This window comes from Triticum dicoccoides, chromosome 1B (genome assembly GCF_002162155.2).
Source record: "Triticum dicoccoides isolate Atlit2015 ecotype Zavitan chromosome 1B, WEW_v2.0, whole genome shotgun sequence".
NCBI classification, from domain to species: domain Eukaryota; kingdom Viridiplantae; phylum Streptophyta; class Magnoliopsida; order Poales; family Poaceae; genus Triticum; species Triticum dicoccoides.
In genome coordinates, this window is record NC_041381.1 from 467327459 (window position 1) to 467343825 (window position 16367).

Sequence of the window (16367 nt, forward strand, 5' to 3'; positions counted from 1 at the left end):
TGTCTATATAAACCGGAGAGTTTAGTTCGTAGGACGAACAACAATCATACCATAGGCTAGCTTCTAGGGTTTAGCCTCTCTGATCTCGTGGTAGATCAACTCTTGTACTACCCATATCATCAATATTAATCAAGCAGGAGTAGGGTTTTACCTCCATCGAGAGGGCCCGAACCTGGGTAAAAACATCGTGTCCCTTGTCTCCTGTTACCATCTGCCTAGACGCACAGTTTGGGACCCCCTACCCGAGATCCGCCGGTTTTGACACCGACAATAACTTTGAGGTGGTTTTGTACCCTACCATAATCTCTTCGTTTGTTCTTCGCTATTATTGGCTTTGGAGTGACTCTTTGTTGCATGTTGAGGGATTGTTATATGATCTATCTATGTTATTATTGTTGAGAGAACTTGCACTAGTGAAAGTATGAACCTTAGGCCTTGTTTCCTACCATTGCAATACCATTTACGCCCACTTTTGTCACTTGCTACCTTGCTGTTTTTATAATTTCAGATTACAAATACCTTTATCTACCATCCATATTGCACATGTATCGCCATCTCTTCGCCGAACTAGTGCACCTATACAATTTACCATTGTATTGGGTGTGTTGGGGACACAAGAGACTCTTTGTTATTTGGTTGCAGGGTTGTTTGAGAGAGACCATCTTCATCCTACGCCTCCTATGGATTGATAAACCTTAGGTCATCCACTTGAGGGAAATTTGCTACTGTCCTACAAACCTGTGCACTTGCAGGCCCAACAACGTCTACAAGAAGAAGGTTGTGTAGTAGACATCACTTACCCGCCGCGATCTTCCTCACCTCCTGGATTTCCTGCAGGGCACCTTGGGTTTCCCCCCGGGCATCACATGCGGCTTGACAAGCTTGGGAGAGTTCAGATTCTTTCTCCGTTACACTCTGCTCCAAGGTCTCGCATTTCTTTATGGCCTCTTGGAGCTCTTGCTCAGCTTCAATAACTCTGGACTCGTGCTTTTCGCGAAGAGCCTACTCTGCGGCTGCCTTCTTCTCGGCTTCGGCCACAGCCTTCTTAAGAGCCTCAATTTTGGCCGTCACCCCTAGAGCACATCATAAAAGTATTTTTCATCATACTAACTTATTCATTCGCGCTGAATGCGAACAAGGTTTTTGCATACCTTGGTTATCCTCCTACTGCTTCTTCACTCGGCCAAGTTCTTCTTTGGATCGCTCCAGACTCTGCTTCAGTTCGGAGACTTCCGCAGTATGAGAGGCGACAGTCGCCACAAATGCCTGCTTATAAAAAAGAGAGGGATGCCATAAGGTGAGTCTCCTGCGAACATATATTCGATCCTTTGTCCGGTTCTTTATTTCGCCGAACAGTGTATCAGGGGCTACTACCTATACTATAACACTCTTTGAAACCTCACAAAACATACCTCAAAGCCCATTATAAGGCTGATGCAGGCTTCATTTGGCCCACTCTTAGCGGACTAAATCTTCTCAATCACCGCACCCATAAGGGCACGATGTTCGTCAACAATGGAGGCGCTCTTCAACACCGCCGGTAAAGTATCCGACACCTTTGGTTCGACAGAGGTTGCCGGTGGAACAGGCGCACCCCCTCCAGCCGAGGGAGGCTGCCTGCCTGGTTCTGGAGCCGTATCGGTCTCTGGAATTGTGTCCGGCTGGTGGCCGAATTCAAGATATCCCTCGCCGTCGACGTCCGTGGGAGCCTCTTCTCCCGTGTGTCCGGCCCCTGAAGTTTATCCTCCTGGCGCCGCCTTGACGATCTTGTCCCCCCCCTCCTTGGCCTGGGTCCCCCTGGGACGATACCTCGGTGTCGTCCACGTGTTTTGGGGAAGGGGCCTTCGGGGTGTTGAGGGAATCCTGGATTAGGGGGTATCCGGACAGCCGGACTATATACATCGTCAGGACTATCGAAGCGTGAAGATACAAGACTCAAGACTTCGGCACGTGTCCAGATGGGACTCTCCTTTGCGTGGAAGACAAGCTTGGCGATCCGGGTATTATATTTCCTTCCTTGTAACCGACTCCATGTAAACCCTAGCCCTCTCCCGTGTCTATATAAATCGGAGAGGATGGTCCTTAGAAGGCCGATCACAATTACAATCATACCATCATAGGCTAGCTCTTAGGGTTTAGCCTCTATGATCTCGTGGTAGATCTACTCTTGTACTACTCATATCTTCAATATTAATCAAGTAGGAAGTAGGGTTTTACCTCTATCGAGAGGGCCCGAACCTGGGTAAACATTGTGTCCCTTGCTTCCTGTTACCATTATCCTAAGACACACAGATCGGGACCCCCTACCCGAGATCCGCCGGTTTTGACACCGACATTGGTGCTTTCATTGAGAGATCCTCTGTGTCGTCGCTTCAAGGCTTGATGGCGTCTTCAATCGTCAACAACACGGTCCAGGGCGAGACTTTTCTCCCCGGACAGATCTTTGTGTTCGGCGGCTTCGCACTGCGGGCCAATTCGCTTGGCCATCTGGAGCAGATCGACAGCTACGCCCCTGGCTACCAGATCAGGTTCGGAAACTTGAACTACACGGCGGATATTCGCGGAGACTTGATCTTCGATGGAATCGGCCCTGTGTCGGGAGTGCCGGACAGTCACGATGGGCACGGCCTAGACCTGCTGTCGGACAATGCTCGGAACATCATCCCTGCAATAGCCCCGGATCTAAATCCAGAACAGGTTGGGTTGCCCAAGGACGGAGGGGTAGACCCCGCCCCGCAGGCCGCATACTCATTGGTGTTGGAGCCGAACACAGGTCTCACCTCTGTGGAGACCTGTAACCCCGGACCCCGGACTCGTATCCTGTCGTTGGTTCTGGTCCGCACACCCTCGAGCCAGCCGAGCCAGGTTGGGCTCCGGTAATGGAGTTTACCGCTGCGGACATCTTTCAACACTCGCCCTTTGGTGACATGCTAAACTCATTAAAGTCTCTCTCTCTCTTTGTCAGGAGACTCTGGGCCGAACTATATCCGTCTTGAGTGGGAAGCAGGCGACGAAGGAATTCACTGCCCACCCACCACCCACTTGATTGCCACGATGGATGATTTAACCATGTGCTGGACTTCGACTTCGAAGACATCGACGGCATGGACGACGATGCCGGAGACGTACAGGAGCCACCGCTCACAGGGCGGTGGACAACCACCTCTTCATACGATATATACATGATGGACACTCCGAAAGAAACCAATGGCGATGAGGCAACGGAGGATAACCCCTCCAAGAAGAAAGCAAAGCATGGGCGTCGCCCGCGCCGCTCCAAGCCCCGCCAAGGTAATACCGGCAGCGGAGACAAAAACAATCCGGACGGTGCCGATGATGAATACAACCCCGAACAACCCGCCTTTGAGCAGGACGAACAGAAAGATGGGCATGACAGCCCAGATGAACAGGCGACTGACGGGTATCCGGAGGAGGACAACTACATGGCCCCCTCCAAAGACGAGGTTAGCCTCGAAAACAATGAGTTCGGCGTGCCCGAGGACCCCGCGGAGCAGGAGCGCTTCAAGCGCCGGCTTATTGCCACTGCGAGAAGCCTGAAGAAGAAGCAGCAGCAGCTCCAAGCTGATCAAGACCTGCTCACAGAAAGATGGACAGAAGTCCTGGCACCCGAGGAATATAGACTCGAGCGCCACACGGCTAACCGGCCGCCTCGAGGCTGGGATAAAATGACATATCAGCCCGAATACCAGCCCGCACCCCCGCGCCAGTTTACTACAGCCCGGGGCAATACTCAGGACCTGCGCGATAAACTGGATAACGCTGCAGGACAACCAAGATCGATCTACGGATCACGGGGGCGTGCTGCAACACATGATGATGACTGTCATACCGGATACACTAGCAGAAAATCCGGCCGGGCAGAATATAACCAGTCAGACGCAGCCGGACTGCGTCGCGACATAGCCCGGCACAGAGGCGCCGCACACCCCCTCTGCTTCATCGATGAAGTAATGGATCATGAATTCCCAAAAGGGTTCAAACCCGTAAACATCGAATCATACGATGGCACAACAGACCCCACAGTATGGATCAAAGATTTCCTTCTCCACATTCACATGGCCCGCGGAGATGATCTACATGCCATCAAGTATCTTCCCCTTAAGCTCAAAGGACCCGCTCGGCACTGGCTAAACAGCCGACCCGCAAATTCCATTGGCAGTTGGGAAAACCTAGAAGACGCATTTCTTGACAACTTCCAAGGCACATATGTGCGACCTACGAATGCCGATGACTTGAGCCACATTACTCAACAGCTCGGAGAATCAGCCAGGAAACTCTGGACTCGGTTCCTAACTAAAAAGAACCAAATAGTCGACTGTCCAGACGCCGAAGCCCTGGCGGCCTTCAAGCATAATATCCGTGACGAGTGGCTCGCCCGACACCTCGGCCAGGAGAAACCCAAGTCTATGGCAGCTCTCACGACACTAATGACCCGCTTTTGCGCGGGCGAGGACAGTTGGTTGACTCGCAGCAGCACTACGCCACATTCTGGCACGTCAGATGTCCGTGACAATAACGGCAAGCTACGGTGCAACAGACACAAGCAACGGAACAACAGCGACAGCACCGAAGACATGGTGGTTAATGCCGAATTCAGCGGATCCAAATCCGGTTAGCAGAAGAAGCCATTCAAGAGAAATAATCAGGGACCGTCCAGTCTAGACCGTATACTGGAGCGCTCGTGCCAAATTCATGGCACCCCGGACAAGCCAGCCAACCACAGCAATAGAGACTGCTGGGTATTTAAACAGGCCGGCAAGATAAACACTAAAAACAAGGACAAGGGGCTGCATAGCAACGGTGACGAGGAGCCCCGACGTCCGAACATGGGGGGACAGAAGAAATTCCCCCCACCCCCAGGTGAAAACGGTCAACATGATCTACTCCACCCACATCCCCAAGCGGGAACAGAAGAGAGCACAACGGGACATCTACGCGATGGAGCTAGTCGTCCCCAAATTCAACCCATGGTCAGTTTGTCCGATCACCTTTGATCATAGGGATCATCCTACTAGCATCCGTCATGGCAGCTCGGCCGCATTGGTCTTAGACCCAATCATCGATGGATTCCACCTCACGCGAGTCCTTATGGACGGCGGCAGCAGCCTGAACCTGCTTTACCAAGACACAGTGTGCAAAATGGGCATCGATCCTTCAAGGACTAAGCCCACCAAAACCACCTTTAAAGGTGCAATTCCTGGAGTAGAGGACCGTTGTACGGGCTCTATAACATTGGAAGTGGTCTTTGGATCTCCGGATAACTTCCAAAGCGAAGAGCTAATCTTCAATATCATCCCTTTCTGCAGTGGTTACCACGCACTGCTCGGACGAACCGCATTCGCTAGATTCAATGCGGTACCACACTATGCATACCTCAAGCTCAAGATGCCAGGACCGTGCGGGGTCATAACAGTCAACGGAAATATGGACCGCTCTCTCCGTACAGAAGAGCACACTACAGCCCTTGCGGCAGAAGTACAATGCGGCCTCCTCCGGCAAACCACCAATTCGGCGACGACAACCTCAAGCTCCGTCAAGCGAGGGTGGAACACCCCGCAACAGGATCAGCAGGCATGCCAAGAGCATGACTAGCAATCCGGCCTCCGCTCAAATCCCATGGGCACAGGCGGAGGCGTAACAGTGGCTCAGCCAACAGTACGGTATTGCTTCGTAACCTTTCCATTTACCTTTAAGGACATTGCTTTAGTGCAGCTTCTCCAGCAGAGCCGGATTGTCGGACTTACATAGAGGAGAAAACCAAGGAGGCAACAGGCTTTGCGCACAAAAGGAAATACCCAGGTGGAATCTATTTGCGATTGTTATACCTGCTTTATCTATCTGTACGTAGCCTGCCTCTGGATAGGATATGCCAAATTATCCTCTTTATCTCCGCTTAATGCATTCATTGTAAACATACGCCTAAATGTATTATCCATCAATGGGAGATCATATACAACGTCAGCTTATTATTTTTATTTGAGCATTTTTTACAAATGACTATTTAATATTGCATCCGTACACTTTGGTACGCGGAGTTTGCCAGGGGCTTCTTATGGCGCCCCATAATACGGCACGACAAGTCCGAACACTTTCAACAGTGTGGCACCCTGAACTTATAGCATTATATGCATCAGCTCCGAATCATGTCTTGGGTCTACAGTTGGGATAGCCCGGCTCCCTTGTTTTGGTGCCTTACGTTCCTTTATATCAGCTAAGATAGCGCAGGGAGAACTACTGCGATTGTGCCCTGGTTCTGCCGGACAAGCACCTCAGTAGAGAAAGCCGAAAACTGACCGACATGATGTGGTGAGAGCTGATTGCTATTCGAGAGGTCTTAAAATCCTTAAAGATTTTTCCGCTTTAGGCGATAAATCGGCTTCGTCCGATCTAGGCGTGTATGGCGCCCCAATTTGGTCTTCTGGATTCTAGGGGCTTCGCTGAAATTTAAAATTGTAGACTTCTATGGCTAAGTGAAGGTTATAAAGCTGCATAGTCCGATTGCCTTGTTCGCTGCGCTGGACACCTCCTTAAGGGACCAAACATTTGGATAAAGAGTGTCCGGGTTATCCACGAACACCCCAGTACTAGTTACATGGGGGCGGAAGCCGACGACTGGCCTACTTTCAGAATTTGATAAACAGCCGCACAGAAGGTAATATTTTAAATAACAAAAGTGCTACTTAGCGCAAGTAACTTCGTCTTTCAATTAAAAACATGACAGAAGTGAATTCATTCAAAAATTATGTCCTTGGTACATTCATCGGCCACGAGGCGAGCACCCTTCATAACGCCATCATAATACTTCTCGGGAACACGATGCGGCTTGCCCTCTGGCGGACCGTCCTTCACCAGCTTCTCCGCATCCAGCTTCTCCCAATGCACCTTCGCACGGGCAAGGGCCCGACGGGCACCCTCAATGCAATGGGATCGCTTGATGACTTCCAGTCGCGGACATGCATTCACCATCCGCTTGATCAGGCCGAAGTAGCTGGTGGGCAGGGGCTCACCCGGCCACATCCGGACTATGAAATCCTTCATAGCCACTTCGGCCGCCCTGTGGAGTTCGACCAACTGCTTCAGCTGGTCACTCAGAGATGTTGGATGTTCGGCCCCAGCATACTGGGACCAGAACAGCTTCTCCGTTGAGCTCCCCTCCTGAGCATGGTAGAACTCCGCGCGTCTGATACGCTGTGTGGCAGATCTGCGAATGCCCCTGGAGAGCTCCGGACTCGTGTAAGTAAAAGAAACGCCTCCTCCACATGTTTGCTTTGCATAAAGAATTTCTTACTCGCCGCTATCTTTTTGGCCTCCTGGATTTCCTGTTGTGCCCTCTTGGCTTCGGCCTTGGCGTCTTTTATACTTGTAAGGGCCTTCGCAAGCTCGGCCTCTTTTGCTTTAAGCTCATGCTCCACGGACTCGAACCTTTTGCCGAGCTCCTGGAGCTCTTCTTGTACTTCGCCCACTCGGGCTTCTTGCTTTTTGCGCTCCTCGCGTTCCAAGGCCGCCTTTTGTTTGGCCTCGGACAATGCTTTCTTGAGAGACGCCACTTCGCTGGTGGTCTCTGTTATCAAATCATGATGCTTCGTTGTTAGAATTACCAATTTTATCTATCATTATATGAGAGAGGGGAATCATTCACCTTTGCTCTCCTCGAGCTGCCTCCTCGTGAGGCCGAGCTCTCCCTGTGCCCGCTCCAAGTCCTGCTTTAGGCCGGCGATTTCGGCCGTATGGACAACAGCACGGCCTGTTTATTTACATTCAAACTTATTGTTAGACTCCTGCGGAATATAATTGACCCTCCGTTTGGTTTTTCCTTCCGAACACCAAACAGAGTATCAGGGGCTACAACCTATCGGGTGGTAATTTCACACATTTTTACTTACCTCGAAGCCTGTCAGGAGGCTGGTGCAGGCTTCGGTTAGTCCGCTCTTGGCAGACGAAACCTTCTGAATCACCGCACTCAAAAGAGTACGGTGCTCTTCATCTAGGGAAGCGCCGTGAAGTGCTTCCAGCAGACAATCCGGCGCCTCGGGCGCAACGGAAGTCCTTGATACAGACGGCCCTCCCTTCCTAACGAGGGGTTGCCCGCCTGAGTCCGGAACCACTGAAGGCTCCGGAACAGTGTTCGGCTGAGAGCCCGGCTTACCATGGCTCTCATCAACACGATCCGCGAGGATCTTGAACCCCACGAGTCCGACGTTTGGAATGCCGCCTGGAGGCGCCTCCAGGGCCACCTCCCCCATCTCTGGGAGCCTTTGGGACAACACCTCCGTGTCATCCACAGGCCAAGGAGAAGTGGCCGTCGGGAGTGAGTTCATTGCTGACTCACTCAAGGACCCGTCCGAAGATGATACCTCAGGATGGGCCCTGGCCGGACATCATACAAGTTTGGCATTATAACAAAATTATGAAGCAAAATTACGATGGAGTGCGGATACTTACGATCGCACTAAAGGCTTCTTCCTGAGCAGCCACCCTTCCTCGCTGTCGGCGGCGGTGGCAGAGTAGTCCGAAAGGGACACCTTTCCCTTCTTGGACGTCCCAGTCTCCCCCACCGGGGCGGCCTTCCTCTTCTTCTCCCCCCAGTACGGGGAGGTGGAGTTTCTTCTTGATTTCCCCCGCTTCCGCGGGAGGAATCTGCCTCGTCATCATCAGACGACAAGGGTATGACGACCTTGCGACGGGGGCCTCTCCTGGTCCCCTGGTCCGCCCTCTCAGGCCCCTCGTCCTTTCTGGATGGGGCGACCTCCTCCTCCTCTTCTTCTAATTCTTCCCCTTCAGGGGAGGAGTGCACCTCGTCGTCTTCGGACGAGGCTTGCGCAACCTTACGCCGGAGATCCTTTCGGGTCCCCGGGGCCTTCTTATCGGCCTTCTTCTCCGGCCCCTTATTGGGCGTCGGGACCAGCATCTTCGTTAGAAGATCATTAGCTGGGCTTTCTGGCAGCGGAGCCGGACAGTCAATCCGCTCTGCTGTCTCCACATAATCCTGCACAAATATACACAATTACTTAAGGCTCCCCCATGAATGTATTGGGAAAAACCGAATCCGGTGGCGGCCTAAGAACTCACCTGAATAGGACGCCGTGCAGCGTGGAGCCCACGGTCCTCGAATATGGGAGGAGGTACTTCAGAGGCCTTGAACAACGCCTTCCATGCGTTTTTGTGCTTCATGCCGTAGAGCTTCTGAAGCGTCTGGTGTTCGTCCGGGACGAACTCCCACAGATTGAATGCCCGCCTTTGGCACGACAGGATCCGGCGAACGAGCATGACCACATTGACAAGCTTGATGTTCTTGTCCTTCATGCCCTTGATGCAGTTGACGAGTCCGGTCAGCTCTATAGATTCGCCCCATAACAGGCCCTTCTGTTCCCAGGAGGTGAGCCGCATAGGGGTTCCAAATCGGAACTCAGGGGCCGCCACCCAGTTGGCGTCGCGCGGCTCGGTGATGTAGAACCACCCTGATTGCCACCCCTTCATGGTTTCCGTAAAGGAGCCGTCAAGCCAGGTGACATTAGGCATTTTTCCCACCATGGCTCCTCCGCACTCCGCTTGCTGGCCGCTCACAATCTTCGGCTTCACGCAGAAGGTTTGCAGCCACAAGCCGAAATGAGGCTTGATGCAGAGGAAAGCCTCGCATACGACTATGGACACCGAGATGTTGAGGACGAAGTTCGGGGCTAGATCATGGAAATCTAGCCCGTAGTAGAACATGAGCCCGCGGACGAAGGGGTGGAGTGGAAACCCCAGTCCACGGACGAAGTGGGCAAGAAACACGACCCTCTCATGGGGTCCTGGAGTTGGAATGACCTACCCGCCGTCTGGTAGCCTGTGCGCTATGTCTGCGGCCAAGTATCCGGCCGCCCGAAGACTTGCGATGTTCTTCTCCTTCACAGTGGAAGCCACCCATTTGCCTCCTGCTCCGGACATGTTTGGCTGTGTGGAGAAGACTTGGACTAGGGCGCTGGAGCTCGAGGAGGCAAGAGTGAGCAGAGGAGGAAGAAGGCGTGGGTAAGAATGGGGAACTCTTATCCCTTTATAGAGGCGACGAAAGTGGTGCGCCTCCCCACTAGCCTGTTGAGAATCGCTTACTTCCCAAGCGCCACGATTGATGGCACGGGGGGATTACCCATACCCGTATTGATGAGAATCCCGTGATAAGGGGACATGATCTCTGCTTTGACAGGACATGTCAAGGAAACCGCCTCGCAATGCGTGTTGTGGCCGGTTGTGGAAAAATGGTTCGAATAATGACCTGGCTTAATGGCATATCACGTTGTCTAAAAAGTTGTCAGCTGAAGTATCATTCTCTCTACGGTGGTATGTGAAGATCATTTTGCAGATCCGGACACGGTCTATGTGTTCAATAATAACCTTGGAGTGTTCGGAGAAGGAACCCGCCTTGCAATGCCGAAGACAAGACTGCGCGCCGGACTCATCGTGATTGAAGCCTGGTTCAGGGGCTACGGAGGGAATCCTGGATTAGGGGGTATCCGGACAACCCGACTATATACATCGTCTGGACTATCGAAGGGTGAAGATACAAGACTCAAGACTTTGGCCCATGTCCGGATGGGACTCTCCTTTGCGTGGAAGACAAGCTTGGTGATCCGGATATTATATTTCCTTCCTTGTAACCGAATCCATGTAAATCCTAGCCCTCTCCGGTGTCTATATAAACCGGAGAGGATGGTCCTTAGAAGGCTAATCACAATTACAATCATACCATCATAGGCTAGCTCTTAGGGTTTAGCCTCTACGATTTCGTGGTAGATCTACTCTTGTACTACTCATATCTTCAATATTAATCAAGCAGGAAGTAGGGTTTTACCTCCATCGAGAGGGCCCGAACCTGGGTAAACATTGTGTCCCTTGCTTCCTGTTACCATCAGCCTAAGATGCACAGATCGGGACCCCCTACCCAAGATCCGCTGGTTTTGACACCGACAGGTGTCCCGTTGTCCATAGCATCCGAGCCCAGTAAATCCTCCGATGAGGATTGTTCAGTGTGGGACATCGCCGGACTGCAAAACAGTGTGGCTCAATGATTGAAATATCACACAATAGTGAGTCTGGATGCGCAAACGTGTTCGGATTTTATATACTCACGATTTCACCAGGGGCTGGACCCTGGGATCCCACTCCGGGCTACTGTTGGTAGTGGTCGCGGACTCATCCGGAAGGGGAGTTTTCCCCTTCTTAGGTGACTTGGCCTGCAAGGGTGTGGAGGCCGGCCTTTTCTTTCTTCCCCTCGCTGGGGGGGATTGGTTTTCCTCCTCTTCCTCGTCCTCTTCGGAGGAAGAGCGGGCGTAGGAGTCTTCGGATGTTGTGTCCAAAGTGCCGGGGCGACGAAGACCGCCTCTGGTCTCTTTGGCCTCCTTCTCGGCTTTCTTCTTCGGCGCCTTATAAGGCGCCGGGACCAACATCTTTGTCAGAAGTGGGCCGGCTGGTTCTTCTGGCAATGGGGCCGGACAGTAGATCCGCCCCGCCTTCTTCGTCTAGCCCTAGGAGAGTTGTTGAAAACACATTAAGCATTTCCCTTGGATTATGCAAATAAAACGTATGACTTGCCAACATACAATGACTTACCGAACTTGCAGGGTGGGACAATTGATACCCGCGGTCCTCGGCTGGGTCCGGTCACGATTTGCCGGAGTTAAAGAGCACCTTCCAGATGTCTTTGTGCGATGAGCCAAAGAACTCTACCAGGGTCTGGTGCTTGGTCGGGTCGAATTCCCATAAATTTCAGGCCCTGTGTTGGCAAGGGAGAATCCGGCGAACTAACATCACCTGGACTACATTGACAAGTTTGATATTCTTGTCTTCCATATCCTTAACACGCGTCTGGAGCACTGACAGCTCGTCGGGTGAAGACCAGTTCAGGCCCTTCTTGGGCCAGGACATAAGCCGGAGAGGAGCTCCGGATCAGAATTCGGGAGCTGCGGCCCATTTTGTGCCACGCGGCTCAGTGACGTAGAACCACTGCTGTTGCCACCCTTTGACAGAATCATTGAAAGTACTTGATCGCCATGTGACATTGGGCATCTTTCTCACCATGGCAGCTCCGCACTCAGCATGCTCGCCGCTCACTACCTTGGGCTTCACATTAAAAATCTTCAACCATAAGCCGAAGTGTGGCGAGATGCGGAGGAAGGCCTCACACATGACGATGAATGTTGAGATGTTGAGGAAGGAATTGGGGGATAGATCATGAAAATCGATCCCGTAGTAATACATGATGCCGCGAACAAACAGGTGGAGGGGAAACCCTAGGCCGCGGACAAAGTGAGGGAGGAATACAACCCTCTCATGGGGTTCTAGAGTAGGGACGATCTGTCCCGCCGTCGGGAGGCGATGGCTGATTTTCTTGGCCAGCTACCCGGCCGCCCGAAGCTTTTTGATATCCTTCTCCCGGACAGTAGAGGCCATCCACTTGCCTCCTCCGGATTCGGACATTTTCGGAGGGCCATTGTGGGCGGAGAAGACGAACGCTTGGGCGTTGGAGCTCAAGTGAGAGAGAATGGATGAGCAGAGGAAGAAGGCATTGGTGAAAAAGGGGAATCCTTATCTCTTTATAAAGGGCAGTAGAAACTGTGCGCCTCCCCACTTGCCCCATAAACTCACTTATTCCCCAAGCGCCATGTTGATGGCGTGGTTGGGTTACCCATACCCGTATTCATGAGTATCCCATGATAAGGGGACACGATCTCTGATTCGACAAGACGTGCCTATGAAACCGCCTCACAAAATGTGCAGTAGCAGGTTGGGAAAAACGGTTCGAATAATGACCAGGCCATGGCGTGATGTCATGCTATGAAAAGTTGTCAGCAGATTAGACTTGTGGAATATTGTGCTCTCTATGGTGGTATGTGGAATTTATTTTGCAGAGCCGGACACGATCCTTGTGTTCAAGATCTTCTTTGGAGTATTCGGAGAAGGAACCCGCCTTGCAATGCCGAAGACAATCTGCACGCCAGACTCATCGTCATTGAAGCCTGGTTCAGGGGCTACTGAGGGAATCCTGGATTAGGGGGTCCTCAGACAGCTGGACTACAAGCTTATGCCGGACTGTTGGACTATGAAGATACAAGATTGAGGACTTCATCCCGTGTCCGGGTGGGACTCTCCTTTGCGTGGAAGGCAAGCTTGGCAATTCGGATATGTAGATTTCCTTCTCCGTAACCGACTCTGTTGTAACCCTAGCCCCTCCGGTGTCTATATAAACCGGAGGGTTTAGTCCGTAGGACGAGAACACTGATAATCACAGGCTAGCTTCTAGGGTTTAGCCTCTACGATCTTGTGGTAGATCAACTCTTGTAATACTCATATCATCAAGATCAATCAAGCAGCAAATAGGGTATTACCTCCATAGAGAGGGCCCGAAACTAGGTAAACATTGTGTCCCCCGCCTCTTGTTACCATTAGCCTTAGATGCACAGTCCGGGACCACCTACCCGAGATCCGCCGGTTTTGACACCGACAAGGGGGGGGCCAAGCTGTGCGTCTAGAGATCATGGTAATAGGGAGTCAGGGGACACAATGTTTACCCAGGTTCGGGCCCTCTTAATGGAGGAAAAACCCTACTCCTGCTTGATTATATTCGACGAGTATGAAGACTTCAAGAGTTGATCTACCTCGAGATCGTGATGGCTAACCCTAGAGGACTAGCCTATGAAGATTCTGATGATGACTGAGGGAGTCCTGGATTAGGGGGTGTCCGGATGGCCGGACTATGACCTTTGGCTGGACTCCCGGACTATGAAGATACAAGATTGAATACTTTGTCCCGTGTCCGGATGGGACTTTCCTTGGTGTGGAAGGGAAGCTTGGCGATACGGATATGTAGATCTCCTCCCATTGTAACCGACTTTGTGTAACCCTAGCCCTCTCTGGTGTCTATATAAACCGAAGGGTTTTAGTCCGTAGGACGAACAACAATCATACCATAGGCTAGCTTCTAGGGTTTAGCCTCTCTGATCTCGTGGTAGATCTACTCTTGTACTACCCATATCATCAATATTAATCAAGCAGGAGTAGGGTTTTACCTCCATCGAGAGGGCCCGAACCTGGGTAAAAACATCGTGTCCCTTGTCTCATGTTACCATCCGCCTAGACACACAGTTCGGGACCCCCTACCCGAGATCTGCCGGTTTTGACACCGACATTAGTGCTTTCATTGAGAGTTCCACTGTGCCGTCGCCATAAGGAAGGATGCCACATCCCGTCTTTAAAGACGACGCTGTTGCTAAAGGAGCTTTGGCTATCGGCCAGGCTCTCCGGCTAGGCGGTTTTCTTATGACCGCTTGTTCGGCCGCCGCGCCGACGATGACTTCTCGGGTCATCGAAAGCAATCTCCACGTTGACTCGGAACTCGCCGAGCAGTTAGATCCGATGGAGCTCTCTTCCTTAAACGAGCTCTTGGATCGCATCGCCGCCCTGGGAGTCACTACAGACATTGATTAGATTGGGCTTAAACCTGATCCAAGAGAAATTGACTCTCCCCAGGTCACCCACCATGTCGCAGTGGTGGAGGAACAATGCGGCGAGTCTATACCCATCTTAAGGACCAAATATGTCCGGATTCCCGATCCCTCCAAGCCGGATACCCGCGGAGGGGAGGACGTCACTTAAGCCCTGAACCTAAAGTCAGGCAGCGGGCCAGATTCATTGGACAACATCCAAGAACCCAAGCTTCCGAATTCAGAAACTCCTTGGCCCCTGAGCCTCAGATCGGGCGAGGTTTCGGATTTAACTCCACACGCCCACCCTAACATAAGGGATCTATCCCAAATTCGGCAAGAGCCCACGGAAACACTACATCATTACTGGGCCAGATTCCTCCTGGTTATGAACAGGATAAAGGACTGCCCCGAGGAGGATGCAATTTCATCCTTCTGCAATAATTGCACGACATCGGAATCCTCAACGCCATAAGTCGCCGTGATATTACACACTAACCGAAATAAAATTCTGGGACGATCCGGCCCTGAATACCACCCTAGTCCGAAATAAAAGGGCGCATTATCGCCATGCACAGGGGTTAATCACCAAAAAACAAAAACCCTCTATAGGGTATGGAACCGTACTGGAGGGATGGCTCAATGGACCCTGTAAAATTCATAGTACAGAGGGCATCACACCAACTCATAGCCTTAGAGCATGTTGGATACTCCGGCAGGTGGCCAGAAGTGGCGAGGAGCTTCTAACTCCAGAATCCGCAGAGCACCAGCCCAGGAATACCAGTACGGTATCAACAGTCTTCGAGACTTTCACATCAAACAATATGCGGAAACAAACACTCCATAGCCTTACCGAAGTCTACAAGGTAGCAACAATAAACCCATGGAGTGACACGGCTATTACCTTCAATGCTAGTGACGAACCTAAATTCCGAACAGCCCGAGCACCAGCCGCATTGGTCCTCAGTCCGATAGTGGACGGCTTTCGACTTACCAAGGTACTCATGGACGGTGGCAGCGGATTGAACCTCATTTATGAGGAAACCCTTCGAAAAATGGAAATAGACTGGAGCCGCATTGAGCGAAGCAACATAACCTTTAGAGGAATAATCCCTAGTCAGGAAGCATGTTGTATAGGAAAAATCACACTAGATGTGGTGTTCGGCACGCCGGATAATTACAAGTCCAAGGAGGTCACATTTCAAGTGGCCCCATTCAGCAGCGGATACCATGCTCTGTTAGTGCGAGAGGCATTCACAATTTTTTCAAGCTATACCCCATTACGGGTACATGAAGCTCAAAATGCCCAGACCCAATGGAATCATCACTCTTGCTAGTAACCCGGACATAGCACTCTGCGCCAAAAACAAGACAGCTGCACTGGCCCTTGAGGCATTATCCGAAGCCCTAACGGCCGAGGAACTGACCGCGCTGCGCTCCACGGTGGACAGGGACGACATGATACTCGACAAGAGATCCAAGTCCACCTCCTTTAAACCGGTAGACGAAATAGTCAAATTCCAAGTCCATCCAACGGACCCTACAAAAACGGCCTCCATCGGGGCACAATTAAACCCTGATGTAGACGCCACACTACGAGAATTCCTACGCGAAAATTGGGACATTTTTGCCTGGCACCCTTCAGACATGCCAGGAATCCCACGCAGGCTGGCCGAGCACAGCCTAAACATCCTAAAAGGATTCAAGCCTGTTAAGCAGGCTCTTCGGCATTTCTCTGAACCTAAGAGACAAGCCATGGGAGAGGAGCTAGCCAAACTACTGGAAGCCGGATTCATCAGAGATATAAAACATCCGGACTAGCTAGCAAACCTGGTGATGGTACCAAAGAAGGACAAATCCTGGTGCCTATGCGTCGATTTCAAGGACCTC